A 20,820-nucleotide genomic window follows, 5' to 3' on the forward strand; every position below is an offset into this window, starting at 1 on the left:
TTAACATACTTTACCTGTACTACTACTGTACTGGTTTATTATTTCATTTGTTGAATTTTCTGTTTATTGACAGTAGTTACCGGTAACTACATCCTCGTTTGGTTTACAGACTTTCGGGCTCACTACGTTATAACTAGGTATGAGTTAGGGTTAACGGGTTGGAGCCGGTTTATCCATTTACTTGTTTCATGGTTATGTGACAGAAAGTGTCGATGTAAAAAAGAAACACTTAAAACTGTCGCAAAAAAAACTAGCTGTCATGTCTACCGTAAGGATGGACCAGCAGAAAATAAAACTGTACGTTTAAAACATTAGAAAGATTTCTAATTGTTACCTGTCCAAACAAACATTTTGGTATACATGACAATCTTTGAGCAAAAGTTGGAGTTTCAAAATGGCCTAAGAAGCCAACACGATAGTCTGTAGAATGGGTGTACCTAATTTCGCAAACTTTCGGTATGTATTTCAATACATTTCCATCAAATCTATTTCAAATCAAGAAAGAATACCTCACATCGTTAGATGTACAGATGCTTGGTAACATACAAGTGTGCAACCTGATATGCGCACACGTATCACTGCGCATGGGAGCTGTTGTTAACTTGTGTTTATTGCTGGGTTTGAAGACGATCGGGAACGTAATTTCGCACACCCATTTAACTTCTTTAATTGTGTTGGTAAAAATAGTTTTTAGCCATTTTGTAGACAAACAACATCCTAAACTAAGATTAAGCCCAATGCCATGATTAAAAAAATCTTTAAAAAACAAAATAATGTAAAATTGGAAAGTGTCAATTTACCGCCATTTTTGCTTTAAACAATGACCGCTCCCTACGGAGGTAATGTAAATAAGGCGGTGATAATGACGGGGTGTCTGCAGGTCAGCGCTGTTATTAGTTATACTTGGTGGATTTGTATTCAGTTTTGTATATAATCTGATCAAATGATATTTTCCCTAAATATTTGCAAATTCACATGTCAATCAACAACTGGGATTATTTTAAATAAAATATTTAATCATCCGGTATCAATTTTATCGGAAGAGAGTCGTATTAGTTAAAATTTGTTTCCAAAACGAACTTAATCTGAAAAGATGTACTTAAAATGGCAAATGTTCCACTAAAGGTTTGCATTAGTCAACATATCAACAAAAAACACAGTCCTCGACCACTTGAAGGAAAAACGCAAAAAATCGTCAGGTGTGCGAATTTACGTACTGTGCGAAATTACGTAAATGTACCCTTGTTCTATGTGTTATTGGTAGCCTCCGTAGTCCCACATTTATAAATAGGCTTTTAAGTCAAAATATGTACATAAGCATGAATATAGCGCCCTTTTTGTGCAAAAAATCAGGAAAATATATTTTTTTTTTTTTAGGAAAAATGCTACAATATAAAATCTCTATTTTTTTCCGAGAAAATTAAACATGGACATGATAGCATGCTGGATTTCCGAACGGGGCCGAAGTTCAATAATGTCGTGAAACATAACAAAAAGTTTCATAGCATAATTATGTTTTGTGCCTGAGTATTGAAATTGATAGTTTTGGAAGCTTCAAACTGATGTAAAAATGTACAAAGAAATATAAGTTCACGAATAATTGAAAAGCAATCGGTTGTTTCCGTAGGACCTACTTTTTTAGCTAACGAAATGGCAGGAATGTGTCGTTCTCCGTTCCAGCTTTGGAAGTTTAATGGCGGCCTTCCGTGATGCGCGTGCAATTTACCACGTCACTCGATGTGTAAACTAGTTATACTGTTTTCTCGTGTTAACTCAGGTGTTTGAAATAGAATGAACGCTTTAAACAGTATCTGCAATGCTGATAGACCAAATGGTTTAATACAATGCAGACCTAGTTGATCTTACACCGTTCGGTACATCTGAAATATAGGCGTTCTGCACAAACATGTTTTTGGACGTACTAAACAAACCGCAAACAAAATGGCGGACAACCAATTCCAAATCCAGTCTTGTTCGTGTACGTATATTTGATATTTGAGAGCTCACGCACTTTGAGGACGTGACATCTTATGACGACACATACAACGTTTACCTCTCGGTAACAAATACATATCGATGCTGAGTCATAGTAGTGTCCGCGGATACTGTTCCCCTGCTGGGATTTGAAAACAAGGTATAAATGTAACGAGACGAAATCAATAAAGGCTGTATTTGTGTAGTAGTCATTACGACCCCCTGGTATTGAATTACATTGTTTGCCCGGTCATGGAACCGGCGATGCTTGAATTAACCAGAAAAACTCGCTCAACTGTCGTGATGAGGCCATCTAATACCAGTTCATGCTCGTTGATGAGGCCATCTAATACCAGTTCATGCTCGTTGAAGTTGTAGATTATAATGTAAACATCAATAATCTGGTAGGAATAGAGGACCACTCAGACGGGACGATCGTGTTACAGATTATCGGACTTTGGGGTGACTTGTCCGTAGTTTAGGTCAACAGGTGACGTCCCGGGATAAAACGTGTTAATTTCATTAATTACAGTTAGGCATTACAAGCAAACACGCATACGCACTGCTAAAACGGCAGGGAGTATATGTTGCGTTGCATTACATCTCTGATGAGAATAAACTTGCAGATCGATATGGCCGACATTAATTATGACTAATACACAAATCGACATCGCCATTTGAGATATTGATGCGGGTCGAGGCTATTCATCTTTATGTATCCACATGAGAGATTGTCAGATATTTCCGTGTTACAGTCAGACGTGAAAATATGGCTGACAATGATGGCCGTCTGACACTGTCCAATCAAAATATGGCTGACAATGATGGCCGTCTGACACTGTCCAATCAAAATATGGCTGACAATGATGGCCGTCTGACACTGTCCACCAATGTATAAAGACCAGTACTACATAGCCTGACTTCTTTTCATTTAAGTTAGATTTGCTAAATGAACAATCTATTCATGAAAAAGTTCGAAAATATTCGATAAAATCTATGAAACTTTATATGGAACTACGAGCTTTGATCGATTTTTCAAAATGTCCGTCTAACTGAGTTTTATTTTTTAGGTTGCAGATTAAGAATCTTCAGCTAGCCACCAGCTGCATTTATATTTTGATGAATACAGATTGCCATTTTTCCCGTGGGGATCTTCATGACACATAAGGGGCGTGGTCGATATAGGTCATTTTGTATTTGCCACATTTGGAACTTGGTCGGATATTCAAGATGGCCACCATTTTATTCTTTTTCAAATTTAAAATTGGTTACTGCTATTCCTCAAGATTGTCATGATGTTCTGAAAGTGCTACATGCATGTCGCATCTTCAGTGTGATTGTCATTTTTTTTTTTTTTTGAAATATATAATTTCTCTATAGATGGATTAAAGAGTAAAGGGTCAATTTCAAAAACAGACCAGAAATAATTCTAGAGCATATTACCGAGAAACCATCTAACTAAAGTAAAACCAATAACGACCTCCTTCCTCACCCTCGTCATCTTGTTGTTGTTGTTGTTGTTGTTGTTGTTGTTCATTTAAAAATGATACGGAAAGAAGAAACTCACCAACAGGAAATGGTAAATTATATAACATTAGGTAGCACACTACAGTAGGACAGCCTGGCCATGGGCGATTTTTTTGTTAAGCAAATAACTGCTGTATTATGATATGTATAAAAAATGAAAAAAAAATATAAATGTACACTATAATTGGTAAATTCAGTATGAAGTAATACAACAGGCTTCACACTTGTTAAAACTAAAATAGATATAACGTCCAGGTAGAATGACGTCCAGGTAGGATAGCGTTATGAAATTCCGATATATTCAGAATACCAGGGAGACAGTATCCATTATAGACCTGCGGGGTCGACAATGTTAAATGTACTGTGATATATAACTTAAGAGACATTTTGTAGGGATGGGTCTAGGGCTGGTCTCAGATAACCATATCCTCCGTCGACTTGTTTGTATACTGTCAGATACTTATGGTTACCAATGGCATAAATAAAACTTATATTTACATATTTACATTCTGTATTGCATTTGCCTATAATACTATGTCGTTAGTAAACCAAATTGTATTCATGAGACTGTATACAAAATGTACTATAATTTACAGTGATTGGGTAAGTGTAGGAATACAGCTCCAGGTGTTGTAGGTCAAAACTATGGCCGCCAGTTAATTTAGGCCTAGAGAGCTTTCGAATGCTAGCATTTATAATCCACAACAAAAAAATAAAGCAACTTAGTAACAAACAAAAAATGAAGTCCTCACAAAATTATCATTTAAATGCTATTCTTGATATATAGGAAGGTATCATATTGTCGGTGTCGTCACACTCACAGGGGCTCGTTTCCGAATTATTAAAAGTCCAGCAAAATCAGCAGTATCGAAATGGTTTCTGGTTGTGTATGCATACTGAATTTTAGTTTTGTGGTTACTCCGAAATCGAGCCCCTGTGAAGTTGAAAATCGTCTGCTAAGTTAGCGACACTGATGTGACCGGTTAGACTGGAATCTGTTTCGAACGAAATATCCTTGGAATCGTGTTCACCTACTGACAAGACGACGTTCATTTAGAATTTAAGAGCTGATATTCTTCTGAAATTAACGTAAATCCAGTCGATAGAAACATAAGTGTTTCCGAGGAATCGATTCTGTTCTGTGCAATACCCGTTCAACGCCGCATCACTTCTAAATGTTAACCGTATATCATTGCGCAGAAAAACGGCTTGAATTTAGAATAATCAGAAATTATGCAGTTGTGGATAATTTAACGATATCTACAAATGCATCTGAAATATGAAATAAATGAACTGTTACTAAATGGTAGTATACAGTAATGGGCGACATAAAATATATTCATATCGACTGTATACTACCATTTGGTATCAGTTCAATGCTTAAATATATACAAATCCCTGGCGCGTGTAAAACATATACCAGACCTACACTTTAGTTGTTTGTATATATGTCAGGGCACGAACTCGGACAGCTGGACCGGGAACTGTTCAACACAGTACATATGGAAAAAAAAACGTCTAGGTCTCGATTGTTTTTATCCAGAATTCATTACACGAACCCTGTCGACAGTTCACATGGTTGTTATCATATCAAAAATAGCAACAAGATAACCTGTTATCAGTCAATCTTAGTCGAATCAACTACTACAAAGAGAGTAGTCAAATCGTCTACACAGAGTAGTCAAATCGTCTACACAGAATAGTCAAATGGTCTATACAGAGTAGTCAAATCGTCTACACAGAGTAGTCAAATGGTCTACACAGAGTAGTCAAATGGTCTACACAGAGTAGTCAAATCGTCTACACAGAGTAGTCAAATGGTCTACACAGAGTAGTCAAATCGTCTACACAGAGTAGTCAAATCGTCTACACAGAGTAGTCAAATGGTCTACACAGAGTAGTCAAATCGTCTATACAGAGTAGTCAAATCGTCTACACAGAGTAGTCAAATCGTCTACACAGAGTAGTCAAATCGTCTACACAGAGTAGTCAAATGGTCTACACAGAGTAGTCAAATCGTCTACACAGAGTAGTCAAATCGTCTACACAGAGTAGTCAAATCGTCTATACAGAGTAGTCAAATCGTCTACACAGAGTAGTCAAATCGTCTACACAGAGTAGTCAAATCGTCTACACAGAGTAGTCAAATCGTCTACACAGAGTAGTCAAATCGTCTACACAGAGTAGTCAAATGGTCTACACAGAGTAGTCAAATCGTCTATACAGAGTAGTCAAATCGTCTACACAGAGTAGTCAAATCGTCTACACAGAGTAGTCAAATCGTCTACACAGAGTAGTCAAATGGTCTACACAGAGTAGTCAAATCGTCTACACAGAGTAGTCAAATCGTCTACACAGAGTAGTCAAATCGTCTATACAGAGTAGTCAAATCGTCTACACAGAGTAGTCAAATCGTCTACACAGAGTAGTCAAATCGTCTACACAGAGTAGTCAAATGGTCTACACAGAGTAGTCAAATCGTCTACACAGAGTAGTCAAATGGTCTACACAGAGTAGTCAAATCGTCTACACAGAGTAGTCAAATCGTCTACACAGAGTAGTCAAATCGTCTACACAGAGTAGTCAAATCGTCTACACAGAGTAGTCAAATCGTCTACAGAGAGTAGTCAAATCGTCTATACAGAGTAGTCAAATGGTCTACACAGAGTAGTCAAATCGTCTACACAGAGTAGTCAAATGGTCTACACAGAGTAGTCAAATCGTCTATACAGAGTAGTCAAATCGTCTACACAGAGTAGTCAAATCGTCTACACAGAGTAGTCAAATCGTCTACACAGAGTAGTCAAATGGTCTACACAGAGTAGTCAAATCGTCTACACAGAGTAGTCAAATGGTCTACACAGAGTAGTCAAATCGTCTACACAGAGTAGTCAAATCGTCTACACAGAGTAGTCAAATCGTCTACACAGAGTAGTCAAATCGTCTACACAGAGTAGTCAAATCGTCTACAGAGAGTAGTCAAATCGTCTATACAGAGTAGTCAAATCGTCTACACAGAGTAGACAAATCGTCTACACAGAGTAGTCAAATCGTCTATACAGAGTAGTCAAATCGTCTACACAGAGTAGTCAAATCGTCTACACAGAGTAGTCAAATGGTCTACACAGAGTAGTCAAATGGTCTACACAGAGTAGTCAAATCGTCTACACAGAGTAGTCAAATGGTCTACACAGAGTAGTCAAATCGTCTACACAGAGTAGTCAAATCGTCTACACAGAGTAGTCAAATCGTCTACACAGAGTAGTCAAATGGTCTATACAGAGTAGTCAAATCGTCTATACAGAGTAGTCAAATCGTCTATACAGAGTAGTCAAATCGTCTACACAGAGTAGTCAAATGGTCTACACAGAGTAGTCAAATCGTCTACACAGAGTAGTCAAATCGTCTACACAGAGTAGTCAAATCGTCTACACAGAGTAGTCAAATGGTCTATACAGAGTAGTCAAATCGTCTACACAGAGTAGTCAAATCGTCTACACAGAGTAGTCAAATCGTCTACACAGAGTAGTCAAATCGTCTACACAGAGTAGACAAATCGTCTACACAGAGTAGTCAAATCGTCTACACAGAGTAGACAAATCGTCTACACAGAGTAGTCAAATCGTCTACACAGAGTAGTCAAATCGTCTACACAGAGTAGTCAAATCGTCTACACAGAGTAGTCAAATCGTCTACACAGAGTAGTCAAATCGTCTACACAGAATGGTCAAATCGTTTACACAGAGTAGTCAAATCGTCTACACAGAATGGTCAAATCGTTTACACAGAGTAGTCAAATCGTCTACACAGAGTAGTCAAATCGTCTACACAGAGTAGTCAAATCGTCTACACAGAATGGTCAAATCGTTTACACAGAGTGGTCGAATCGTCTTCACAGAGTAGTCAAATCGTCTACACAGAATGGTCAAATCGTTTACACAGAGAGTAGTCAAATAGTCTATACAGAGTAGTCAAATCGTCTATACAGAGTAGTCAAATCGTCTATACAGAGTAGTCAAATCGTCTATACAGAGTAGTCAAATCGTCTATACAGAGTAGTCAAATCGTCTATACAGAGTGGTCAAATCGTCTATACAGAAGTCAAATCGTCTACACAGAGTAGACAAATCGTCTACACAGAGTAGTCAAATCGTCTATACAGAGTAGTCAAATCGTCTATACAGAGTAGTCAAATCGTCTATACAGAGTAGTCAAATCGTCTATACAGAGTAGTCAAATCGTCTATACAGAGTAGTCAAATCGTCTTTACAGAATAGTCAAATCGTCTATACAGAGTAGTCAAATCGTCTATACAGAGTAGTCAAATCGTCTATACAGAGTAGTCAAATCGTCTATACAGAGTAGTCAAATCGTTTACACAGAGTAGTCAAATCGTCTACACAGAGTAGTCAAATCGTTTACACAGAGTAGTCAAATCGTCTACACAGAGTAGACAAATCGTCTACACAGAGTAGTCAAATCGTCTTTACAGAATAGTCAAATCGTCTATACAGAGTAGTCAAATCGTTTACACAGAGTAGTCAGATCGTCTATACAGAGTAGTCAAATCGTCTATACAGAGTAGTCAAATCGTCTACACAGAGTAGTCAAATCGTCTATACAGAGTAGTCAAATCGTCTATACAGAGTAGTCAAATCGTCTACAGAGAGTAGTCAAATCGTCTATACAGAGTAGTCAAATCGTCTACACAGAGTAGACAAATCGTCTACACAGAGTAGTCAAATCGTCTATACAGAGTAGTCAAATCGTCTATACAGAGTAGTCAAATCGTCTATACAGAGTAGTCAAATCGTCTATACAGAGTAGTCAAATCGTCTATACAGAGTAGTCAAATCGTTTACACAGAGTAGTCAAATCGTCTACACAGAGTAGACAAATCGTTTACACAGAGTAGTCAAATCGTCTACACAGAGTAGACAAATCGTCTACACAGAGTAGTCAAATCGTCTTTACAGAATAGTCAAATCGTCTATACAGAGTAGTCAAATCGTTTACACAGAGTAGTCAGATCGTCTATACAGAGTAGTCAAATCGTCTATACAGAGTAGTCAAATCGTCTACACAGAGTAGTCAAATCGTCTACACAGAATAGTCAAATCGTCTACACAGAGTAGTCAAATCGTCTACACAGAATAGTCAAATCGTCTACACAGAGTAGTCAAATCGTCTACAGAGAGTAGTCAAATCGTCTACACAGAGTAGTCAAATCGTCTACACAGAATAGTCAAATCGTCTACACAGAGTAGTCAAATCGTCTACACAGAGTAGTCAAATCGTCTACACAGAGTAGTCAAATCGTCTACAGAGAGTAGTCAAATCGTCTACACAGAGTAGTCAAATCGTCTACAGAGAGTAGTCAAATCGTCTATACAGAGTAGTCAAATCGTCTACACAGAGTAGTCAAATCGTCAACACAGAATAGTCAAATCGTCTATACAGAGTAGTCAAATCGTCTACACAGAGTAGTCAAATCGTCTACAGAGAGTAGTCAAATCGTCGATACAGAATAGTCAAATCGTCTACACAGAGTAGTCAAATCGTCAACACAGAATAGTCAAATCGTCTATACAGAGTAGTCAAATCGTCTACACAGAGTAGTCAAATCGTCTACACAGAGTAGTCAAATCGTCTATACAGAGTAGTCAAATCGTCTACACAGAGTAGACAAATCGTCTACACAGAGTAGGCAAATCGTCTACACAGAGTAGTCAAATCGTCTATACAGAGTAGTCAAATCGTCTATACAGAGTAGTCAAATCGTCTACACAGAGTAGACAAATCGTCTATACAGAGTAGTCAAATCGTCTACACAGAGTAGTCAAATCGTCTACACAGAGTAGACAAATCGTCTACACAGAGTAGACAAATCGTCTACACAGAGTAGACAAATCGTCTACACAGAGTAGTCAAATCGTCTATACAGAGTAGTCAAATCGTCTATACAGAGTAGTCAAATCGTCTATACAGAGTAGTCAAATCGTCTATACAGAAGTCAAATCGTCTATATAGAGTAGTCAAATCGTCTACAGAGAGTAGACAAATCGTCTACACAGAGTAGTCAAATCGTCGATACAGAGTAGTCAAATCGTCGATACAGAGTAGTCAAATCGTCGATACAGAGTAGTCAAATCGTCTATACAGAAAAGTCAAATCGTCTACACAGAGTAGTCAAATCGTCTATATAGAGTAGTCAAATCGTCTACAGAGTGTAGACAAATCGTCTACACAGAGTAGACAAATCGTCTACACAGAGTAGACAAATCGTCTATACAGAGTAGTCAAATCGTCTATACAGAGTAGTCAAATCGTCTACACAGAGTAGACAAATCGTCTATACAGAGTAGTTAAATCGTCTATACAGTGTAGTCAAATCGTCTATACAGAGTAGTTAAATCGTCTATACAGTGTAGTCAAATCGTCTACACAGAGTAGTCAAATCGTCTATACAGAGTAGTCAAATCGTCCACACAGAATAGTCAAATCGTCTACACAGAGTAGACAAATCGTCTATATAGAGTAGTCAAATCGTCTATACAGAGTAGACAAATCGTCTACACAGAGTAGTCAAATCGTTTACACAGAGTAGTCAAATCGTCTACACAGAGTAGACAAATCGTCTACACAGAGTAGTCAAATCGTCTACACAGAGTAGTCAAATCGTCTATACAGTAGTCAAATCGTCTATACAGAGTAGACAAATCGTCTACAGAGTAGTCAAATCGTCTATACAGAGTAGACAAATCGTCTACACAGAGTAGACAAATCGTCTACACAGAATAGTCAAATCGTCTACACAGAGTAGTCAAATCGTCTATACAGAGTAGACAAATCGTCTACACAGAGTAGTCAAATCGTCTACACAGAGTAGTCAAATCGTCTACACAGAGTAGACAAATCGTCTACACAGAGTAGTCAAATCGTCTATATAGAGTAGACAAATCGTTTACACAGAGTAGTCAAATCGTCTACACAGAATAGTCAAATCGTCTACACAGAGTAGTCAAATCGTCTACACAGAGTAGTCAAATCGTCTACACAGAGTAGACAAATCGTCTACACAGAGTAGTCAAATCGTCTATACAGAGTAGACAAATCGTCTACACAGAGTAGTCAAATCGTCTATACAGAGTAGTCAAATCGTCTATACAGAGTAGTCAAATCGTCTATACAGTTTAAACAAATCGTCTACACAGAGTAGTCAAATCGTCTATACAGAGTAGTCAAATCGTCTTCAAAGGATAGTCAAATCGTCTATACAGAGTAGTCAAATCGTCTATACAGAGTAGTCAAATCGTCTATACAGAGTAGTCAAATCGTCTATACAGAGTAGTCAAATCGTCTATATAGAGTAGTCAAATCGTCTATACAGAGTAGACAAATCGTCTATACAGAATAGTCAAATCGTCTACACAGAGTAGTCAAATCGTCTACACAGAGTAGACAAATCGTCTATACAGAGTAGTCAAATCGTCTACACAGAGTAGTCAAATCGTCTACACAGAGTAGACAAATCGTCTACACAGAGTAGACAAATCGTCTACACAGAGTAGACAAATCGTCTACACAGAGTAGTCAAATCGTCTATACAGAGTAGTCAAATCGTCTATACAGAGTAGTCAAATCGTCTATACAGAGTAGTCAAATCGTCTATACAGAAGTCAAATCGTCTATATAGAGTAGTCAAATCGTCTACAGAGAGTAGACAAATCGTCTACACAGAGTAGTCAAATCGTCGATACAGAGTAGTCAAATCGTCGATACAGAGTAGTCAAATCGTCGATACAGAGTAGTCAAATCGTCTATACAGAAAAGTCAAATCGTCTACACAGAGTAGTCAAATCGTCTATATAGAGTAGTCAAATCGTCTACAGAGTGTAGACAAATCGTCTACACAGAGTAGACAAATCGTCTACACAGAGTAGACAAATCGTCTATACAGAGTAGTCAAATCGTCTATACAGAGTAGTCAAATCGTCTACACAGAGTAGACAAATCGTCTATACAGAGTAGTTAAATCGTCTATACAGTGTAGTCAAATCGTCTATACAGAGTAGTTAAATCGTCTATACAGTGTAGTCAAATCGTCTACACAGAGTAGTCAAATCGTCTATACAGAGTAGTCAAATCGTCCACACAGAATAGTCAAATCGTCTACACAGAGTAGACAAATCGTCTATATAGAGTAGTCAAATCGTCTATACAGAGTAGACAAATCGTCTACACAGAGTAGTCAAATCGTTTACACAGAGTAGTCAAATCGTCTACACAGAGTAGACAAATCGTCTACACAGAGTAGTCAAATCGTCTACACAGAGTAGTCAAATCGTCTATACAGTAGTCAAATCGTCTATACAGAGTAGACAAATCGTCTACAGAGTAATCAAATCGTCTATACAGTTTAGACAAATCGTCTACACAGAGTAGTCAAATCGTCTACACAGAATAGTCAAATCGTCTACACAGTAGTCAAATCGTCTATACAGAGTAGACAAATCGTCTACAGAGTAGTCAAATCGTCTATACAGAGTAGTCAAATCGTCTACACAGAGTAGTCAAATCGTCTACACAGAGTAGACAAATCGTCTACACAGAGTAGACAAATCGTCTACACAGAATAGTCAAATCGTCTACACAGAGTAGTCAAATCGTCTATACAGAGTAGACAAATCGTCTACACAGAGTAGTCAAATCGTCTACACAGAGTAGTCAAATCGTCTACACAGAGTAGACAAATCGTCTACACAGAGTAGTCAAATCGTCTATATAGAGTAGACAAATCGTTTACACAGAGTAGTCAAATCGTCTACACAGAATAGTCAAATCGTCTACACAGAGTAGTCAAATCGTCTACACAGAGTAGTCAAATCGTCTACACAGAGTAGACAAATCGTCTACACAGAGTAGTCAAATCGTCTATACAGAGTAGACAAATCGTCTACACAGAGTAGTCAAATCGTCTATACAGAGTAGTCAAATCGTCTATACAGAGTAGTCAAATCGTCTATACAGTTTAAACAAATCGTCTACACAGAGTAGTCAAATCGTCTATACAGAGTAGTCAAATCGTCTTCAAAGGATAGTCAAATCGTCTATACAGAGTAGTCAAATCGTCTATACAGAGTAGTCAAATCGTCTATACAGAGTAGTCAAATCGTCTATACAGAGTAGTCAAATCGTCTATATAGAGTAGTCAAATCGTCTATACAGAGTAGACAAATCGTCTATACAGAATAGTCAAATCGTCTACACAGAGTAGTCAAATCGTCTACACAGAGTAGACAAATCGTCTACACAGAGTAGTCAAATCGTCTATATAGAGTAGACAAATCGTCTACACAGAGTAGACAAATCGTCTACACAGAATAGTCAAATCGTCTACACAGAGTAGTCAAATCGTCTACACAGAATAGTCAAATCGTCTACACAGAGTAGTCAAATCGTCTACAGAGAGTAGTCAAATCGTCTACACAGAGTAGTCAAATCGTCTACACAGAATAGTCAAATCGTCTACACAGAGTAGTCAAATCGTCTACACAGAGTAGTCAAATCGTCTACACAGAGTAGTCAAATCGTCTACAGAGAGTAGTCAAATCGTCTACACAGAGTAGTCAAATCGTCTACAGAGAGTAGTCAAATCGTCTATACAGAGTAGTCAAATCGTCTACACAGAGTAGTCAAATCGTCAACACAGAATAGTCAAATCGTCTATACAGAGTAGTCAAATCGTCTACACAGAGTAGTCAAATCGTCTACAGAGAGTAGTCAAATCGTCGATACAGAATAGTCAAATCGTCTACACAGAGTAGTCAAATCGTCAACACAGAATAGTCAAATCGTCTATACAGAGTAGTCAAATCGTCTACACAGAGTAGTCAAATCGTCTACACAGAGTAGTCAAATCGTCTATACAGAGTAGTCAAATCGTCTACACAGAGTAGACAAATCGTCTACACAGAGTAGGCAAATCGTCTACACAGAGTAGACAAATCGTCTATACAGAGTAGTCAAATCGTCTATACAGAGTAGTCAAATCGTCTACACAGAGTAGACAAATCGTCTATACAGAGTAGTCAAATCGTCTACACAGAGTAGTCAAATCGTCTACACAGAGTAGACAAATCGTCTACACAGAGTAGACAAATCGTCTACACAGAGTAGACAAATCGTCTACACAGAGTAGTCAAATCGTCTATACAGAGTAGTCAAATCGTCTATACAGAGTAGTCAAATCGTCTATACAGAAGTCAAATCGTCTATATAGAGTAGTCAAATCGTCTACAGAGAGTAGACAAATCGTCTACACAGAGTAGTCAAATCGTCGATACAGAGTAGTCAAATCGTCGATACAGAGTAGTCAAATCGTCGATACAGAGTAGTCAAATCGTCTATACAGAAAAGTCAAATCGTCTACACAGAGTAGTCAAATCGTCTATATAGAGTAGTCAAATCGTCTACAGAGTGTAGACAAATCGTCTACACAGAGTAGACAAATCGTCTACACAGAGTAGACAAATCGTCTATACAGAGTAGTCAAATCGTCTATACAGAGTAGTCAAATCGTCTACACAGAGTAGACAAATCGTCTATACAGAGTAGTTAAATCGTCTATACAGTGTAGTCAAATCGTCTATACAGAGTAGTTAAATCGTCTATACAGTGTAGTCAAATCGTCTACACAGAGTAGTCAAATCGTCTATACAGAGTAGTCAAATCGTCCACACAGAATAGTCAAATCGTCTACACAGAGTAGACAAATCGTCTATATAGAGTAGTCAAATCGTCTATACAGAGTAGACAAATCGTCTACACAGAGTAGTCAAATCGTTTACACAGAGTAGTCAAATCGTCTACACAGAGTAGACAAATCGTCTACACAGAGTAGTCAAATCGTCTACACAGAGTAGTCAAATCGTCTATACAGTAGTCAAATCGTCTATACAGAGTAGACAAATCGTCTACAGAGTAGTCAAATCGTCTATACAGTTTAGACAAATCGTCTACACAGAGTAGTCAAATCGTCTACACAGAATAGTCAAATCGTCTACACAGTAGTCAAATCGTCTATACAGAGTAGACAAATCGTCTACAGAGTAGTCAAATCGTCTATACAGAGTAGTCAAATCGTCTACACAGAGTAGTCAAATCGTCTACACAGAGTAGACAAATCGTCTACACAGAGTAGACAAATCGTCTACACAGAATAGTCAAATCGTCTACACAGAGTAGTCAAATCGTCTATACAGAGTAGACAAATCGTCTACACAGAGTAGTCAAATCGTCTACACAGAGTAGTCAAATCGTCTACACAGAGTAGACAAATCGTCTACACAGAGTAGTCAAATCGTCTATATAGAGTAGACAAATCGTCTACACAGAGTAGTCAAATCGTCTACACAGAATAGTCAAATCGTCTACACAGAGTAGTCAAATCGTCTACACAGAGTAGTCAAATCGTCTACACAGAGTAGACAAATCGTCTACACAGAGTAGTCAAATCGTCTATACAGAGTAGACAAATCGTCTACACAGAGTAGTCAAATCGTCTATACAGAGTAGTCAAATCGTCTATACAGAGTAGTCAAATCGTCTATACAGTTTAAACAAATCGTCTACACAGAGTAGTCAAATCGTCTATACAGAGTAGTCAAATCGTCTTCAAAGGATAGTCAAATCGTCTATACAGAGTAGTCAAATCGTCTATACAGAGTGGTCAAATCGTCTATACAGAGTAGTCAAATCGTCTATACAGAGTAGTCAAATCGTCTATATAGAGTAGTCAAATCGTCTATACAGAGTAGACAAATCATCTATACAGAATAGTCAAATCGTCTACACAGAGTAGTCAAATCGTCTACACAGAGTAGACAAATCGTCTACACAGAGTAGTCAAAATCGTCTACACAGAGTAGACAAATCGTCTATACAGAGTAGTCAAATCGTCTACACAGAATAGTCAAATCGTCTACACAGTTTAGACAAATCGTCTACACAGAGTAGTCAAATCGTCTATACAGAGTAGTCAAATCGTCTACACAGAGTAGTCAAATCGTCTATACAGAGTAGTCAAATCGTCTACACAGAGTAGACAAATCGTCTATACAGAGTAGTCAAATCGTCTACACAGAGTAGTCAAATCGTCTATACAGAGTAGTCAAATCGTCTATACAGAGTAGTCAAATCGTCAACACAGAATAGTCAAATCGTCTTCACAGGGTAGTCAAATCGTCTTCACAGAATTCTGGAATCAACTTCTATAACGAGTAATCGAATCAACTCCCACACAGAAAAGTCGAATCAACTTCTGCACAAACCGTATGTTGGTTCACGCCCTCCAAAACGTCCCGGAGAGGAAGTAATCCTCACTCAACCTCTCACTAGACATATTTATCTTACCCATTCACACCTTTTTAAAACGGGAAAACCCATCTGTACGCTATGCACGTGACTCCATATTCGCCATTGCACATTTTATGATCGGAAGCTCAAATTTATATTTTTTTCGTGATAAAATATTTTCATAGAACAGATATGAAAACTTTATTATCTTCTGCGGCATTGGATCGAATATTCGACTATTAGAAAGAGATTGATTTTTTTTATGAAAATACCACTCCATATTTTACATTATTTTTCACACACCATACTCATCGACAACATATCCAATCTACCATACTTTATTGATTTATGTTTTACATTTAATCTACATTATTCTAAACTCCCTTCTCAGAGTACTAGATGCCCCGCCCACATGTTTTAAACCATGAAGGTTTTGATTTTGCAGATACAGCAGCTGAATACAGTTTGTTTACAATGACCATAGCTGTCTACGGGCCTTTAAATAAAATCAATCATTCAATCATTATTCCTTCCCATCTGAGATGTCAACTCAATTCCCTGGAAATATTTCATAATAGAATCGTTACTCATGCGGCTCGAGCATTCTTTTTTGGTTTAATCAGGTTCGCCATTTTCTCTTTTGATACAGTAGATTTATGACTCCATTAACATCATTTGCCCTCGCGTGTTTGCGCGCCTTTGCTAACATTATTGGCCCAAACCGTTTGTCATTAAGAACAATTTTACCCTAAGATAAAATCGCAAAAGACATTTAGTTCGCGTGGTTTGTCGGAAAGGAACGAGGATGGGAGAAAGGAATGGTGATAAATCTTGCCTCATCATCTATTAGTACATTTGGCTCCGACAGTAGTATACACGGCGAGTTCACAGCCTCCGTCAGTAGTATACACGGCGAGTTCACAGCCTCCGTCAGTAGTATACATGGCGAGTTCACAGCCTCCGTCAGTAGTATACACGGCGAGTTCACAGCCTCCGTCAGTAGTATACACGGAGAGTTCACAGCCTCCGTTAGTACAAAGGCTTCGTCACTAGTACATTGTTTACACAGCGAGTATGCGCACTCGGAAGTCATTCTGATGGTGTTTCTTTAGCTTGTCTGGCAGACTACGCTGTTATGTTACGATAATTAAGGTTTGTTGTAAATGTGCGGAATGTCAAAAAAAGCTTATTATGATGCACTGACGTTCTCCTGTCGCACTCGGAAACCCTCTCTCTGCCAAACCACTAGATTCTTTTTTCGGACTTAAAGGTGACTTATAGGGAACTATTGATAGAGACTTCAAACTAAATGCTTTCCGAATGAAGAGGAATATGATGGAGAATGGCTTGTAAATGTGATCCGAACGGACAGACTGATGACTAGAAAAGCTCCGAATGGAAAAACTTTCCATATCTTGGTGATCGAAACTTAATATTTCGAGACAATTTTCATCAAATTTCGCATGAAATGAAAATAAATATAAACATATATCTTTCACATTTCTTCAAAAAACTAACATTTTGACAGTTTTTAAAGTCAAAGTGTTGAATGCAAAATCAGACAGAGACAGTCATTTTGTTGCGCCATTTTTCAATTCATGGCATAACGTCATTGTCAAAATTACTACGTCACAATCGATTTCTGACTTGTGCAGCCAATGGAAAGTGTTTCGTTGTGTATTACACTACATGTAGTTACATAACAAACAAAAAATACTTGACGAATCCTGGACCGGTGATATAAAACCTGACACGCTGCGACTTACATTGTATAACTCAAGTTACTGTCCGAACAGTTAATTTCAAATTCAAAATTACATTGTATAACTCTAGTTAGTGTCCGAACGGTAAATGTCAAATTCAAAATTACATTGTATAACTGTAGTTACTGTCCGAACGGTTAATATCAAATTCAAAATTAATGTCAAATTCAAAGTTAATGTCAAATTCAAAATTAATGTCAAATTCAAAGTTAATTTCAACTTCAAAGTTAATGTCAAATTCAAAATTACATTGTATACCTCTAGTTTCTACCGAACGGTTAATGTCAAATTCAAAATTACATTGTATAACTGTAAATTCAAAATTACATTGTATGTGTGGGACGAAAAAGATCTTCAAAAACCGTGTGTAATTTTGAAACATGACAGTAAGAATGTTTGATTTTATTCTCCCTATAATTTTTGCGCTGGTCATTGAGATAATTCAACACAATGTCTGCGCCCTAGTCTCTGGAACAGTTATATTCCAATACCTAAGGAATACCCTGTTTTAATATCCACTCACGAGCTATAGGCATCAATGGTCATACAGCAAACTATTGAAGCTTTAAAGAATAACATTTAATTTCCTGTGGGTTAATGGTGTATCAAACAGACGTGGAGTAACATCCCACACATACCTGTGAACGCGGGCTGCGCGTGCTATCTCAGCCAGTCACTCCTCATCACAGTATACCGTGAAGTTCCCGGATGATGGCGAGACGGCACTCTGTAAAACAGGAACTTGTCTTCGGACGCTGACGTAATGATAGGCACTGAACAACGAAACCCCTCTTAACTGACACTTCATCTTACCGACACATGAGCTTCATAAAATGTGGAATCTCGAGATGGATAATATTGCCTATTTTTTCACAAAATACTTTTAGGTATACTTACAATTGTATATATATATGTTTACTTAAATATGTATATGTTATCATTTCTCTTGATTTTTCGTTCTCACTAATTGGTAAGAACTGAGTCATATGGACATCTGTAAAAAGATATTGACTTGATAGAAGAACAAAAAAAAATGGGTAAAAATGTGTTTTGTCAATCCCCTTCGTATATCACTTTGAAACTTGAGTTGTGCATCAAAGTCCATCAGAGTCAAGCGTTCTCAAGACCTAGTTACGAAGCGACGCTCTTTTGGCAAAACGGACGAAGCAGAAGTCAACATCGAATACTACACATATTTGAGTAACACAGTTGTAATACTTCAGACATTTTAGTAACACAGTTGCAATACTGCATATATGTTCACATATTTAATTACATAATTCACCTATAAGTGTTGAGATGCTTAATTCACCATGTGTAAGAGACATCACGGTAAAAACATTATTTTCATTGAATGTACGTGTTTTGTTCCTTTCCAGTTATGTTACTGTGCTATCCCAATATTCACAGTCGATCCCTAAGTCCAGATTGACCACTCGATTTAGTTGGGAATCACCCTCAAAATTAAGCGCGGAAATAATCTTTAAACCATCACGTGACTGTTTGGAAATCGATATATTTTCATCCGTAAGCACAAACACGATAGCATACAAGTCGAAATATTCCATCTGGGTTAGTTGGATAACGATGCTATACATTTTTTTAAATGTTTTAACACGTTCTGCATATATTCCAGCGAAAATATTTGTGCACATAAGTGTTAACCCAGCGCATGTACTGGTACAAACTGTATACGACATTGTACCAACTGTGTTATTACGTATACGGCAAAGCACCAACATACGAGCTGCGTACGTATTCATTGTTGGCTTGTTTGAACTGTTCCCATCTACTGTACTGCTTCTTAATGTAATTCTGGGATTGTATTTGACCATTTGGTATTTCTTCTCTTTGTTGCTGAAGCTGTTAACGTTTTCAACCGCGTTCGACTCACGCGGGACGCCATTTTTGTTTTGAAATGTTAAAGTTTGTCGTGCGCATGCGTTATAACGTGTATGACATAAAATTTACATATCCAGACTGTTGATCAACGAATCGTGATTGCCTTTTTATATTTAATAATATATGTTTTTATGTACAGATTTCATTAAAATCAAATTATCATCATTCATAAGGTTATATTATTTTTTAAAATATATACGCAATTACATGAAAAAATTCAAAATAAAAATTGGTTTACTGTTACATTTTTTTTGTATATTCCTTTAATTTTGAGATAATACAACTTTCACTTTTGAGTTACGTAATTCACCATAAATATTTGAGATACGTAATTCATCATTGATTTTTCAGATACGTAATTCATCATTGATTTTTCAGATACGTAATTCATCATTGATATTTCAGATACGTAATTCATCATTGATTTTTTCAGATACGTTATTCACTATTGAATTTTGAGATAAATCACCATTAATTTTTGAGAAACGTAACACACCATTAATTTTTGTGAAATTATCTAAAATTAATTTTCGAGATACGTAATTCACTATTGATTTTGTGATACGTATTGTACTATTGATTTTGTGATACGTATTGTACTATTGATTTTGTGATACGTATTGTACTATTGATTTTGTGATACGTATTGTACTATTGATTTTGTGATACGTATTGTACTATTGATTTAGAGTTTTACTTCGCATATGGACACTTATAAATCTTGGCAAATTGAGCTTTACTTGTTACACAGAATGTTATCCGCGGCGTTAATATTAGACTGGTAACAAAAAAACAATAATCTACATATATTTTCAGATTCTTACTTCAGTCATAAGTTATGCAGCATAACTTGACATAATATGAATTTAAGCTTTCAGTCCCCAGTTCATTTAACGTTCCTAAACTTACCTTCAAATTACCCATAATGTATAACAGAATTTAGGAATTGTTTAACCAAGATTTTACTCTAGATTCTTTAAGGCTTTCTTATGGAAAATAGCAAGTTAATGTTTATATCTAACGCATTACCGAAGATTACCATTTTAATTGTAATTTTCTTGTGCTGGACCACCTTTTTAAAGAGTGTAATGATAATGTCCTGGGCAGAGATTCGGAACATTTACTGATGACTCGAATCATTAAGGATGTTTCATTATAAATTTCTAGATTCTTTTCAGATATGAAAATAGATTAAGTGCGATGAAGTTTATTTAATATAAAAGGAAGTAAAACTAATACCAGTAAAAACGCAAAATATTGTATGATAAATATTGTATGAATATTGTATGATAAATAT

This window comes from Pecten maximus, chromosome 8, assembly GCF_902652985.1.
Source record: "Pecten maximus chromosome 8, xPecMax1.1, whole genome shotgun sequence".
NCBI classification, from domain to species: Eukaryota; Metazoa; Mollusca; class Bivalvia; order Pectinida; family Pectinidae; genus Pecten; species Pecten maximus.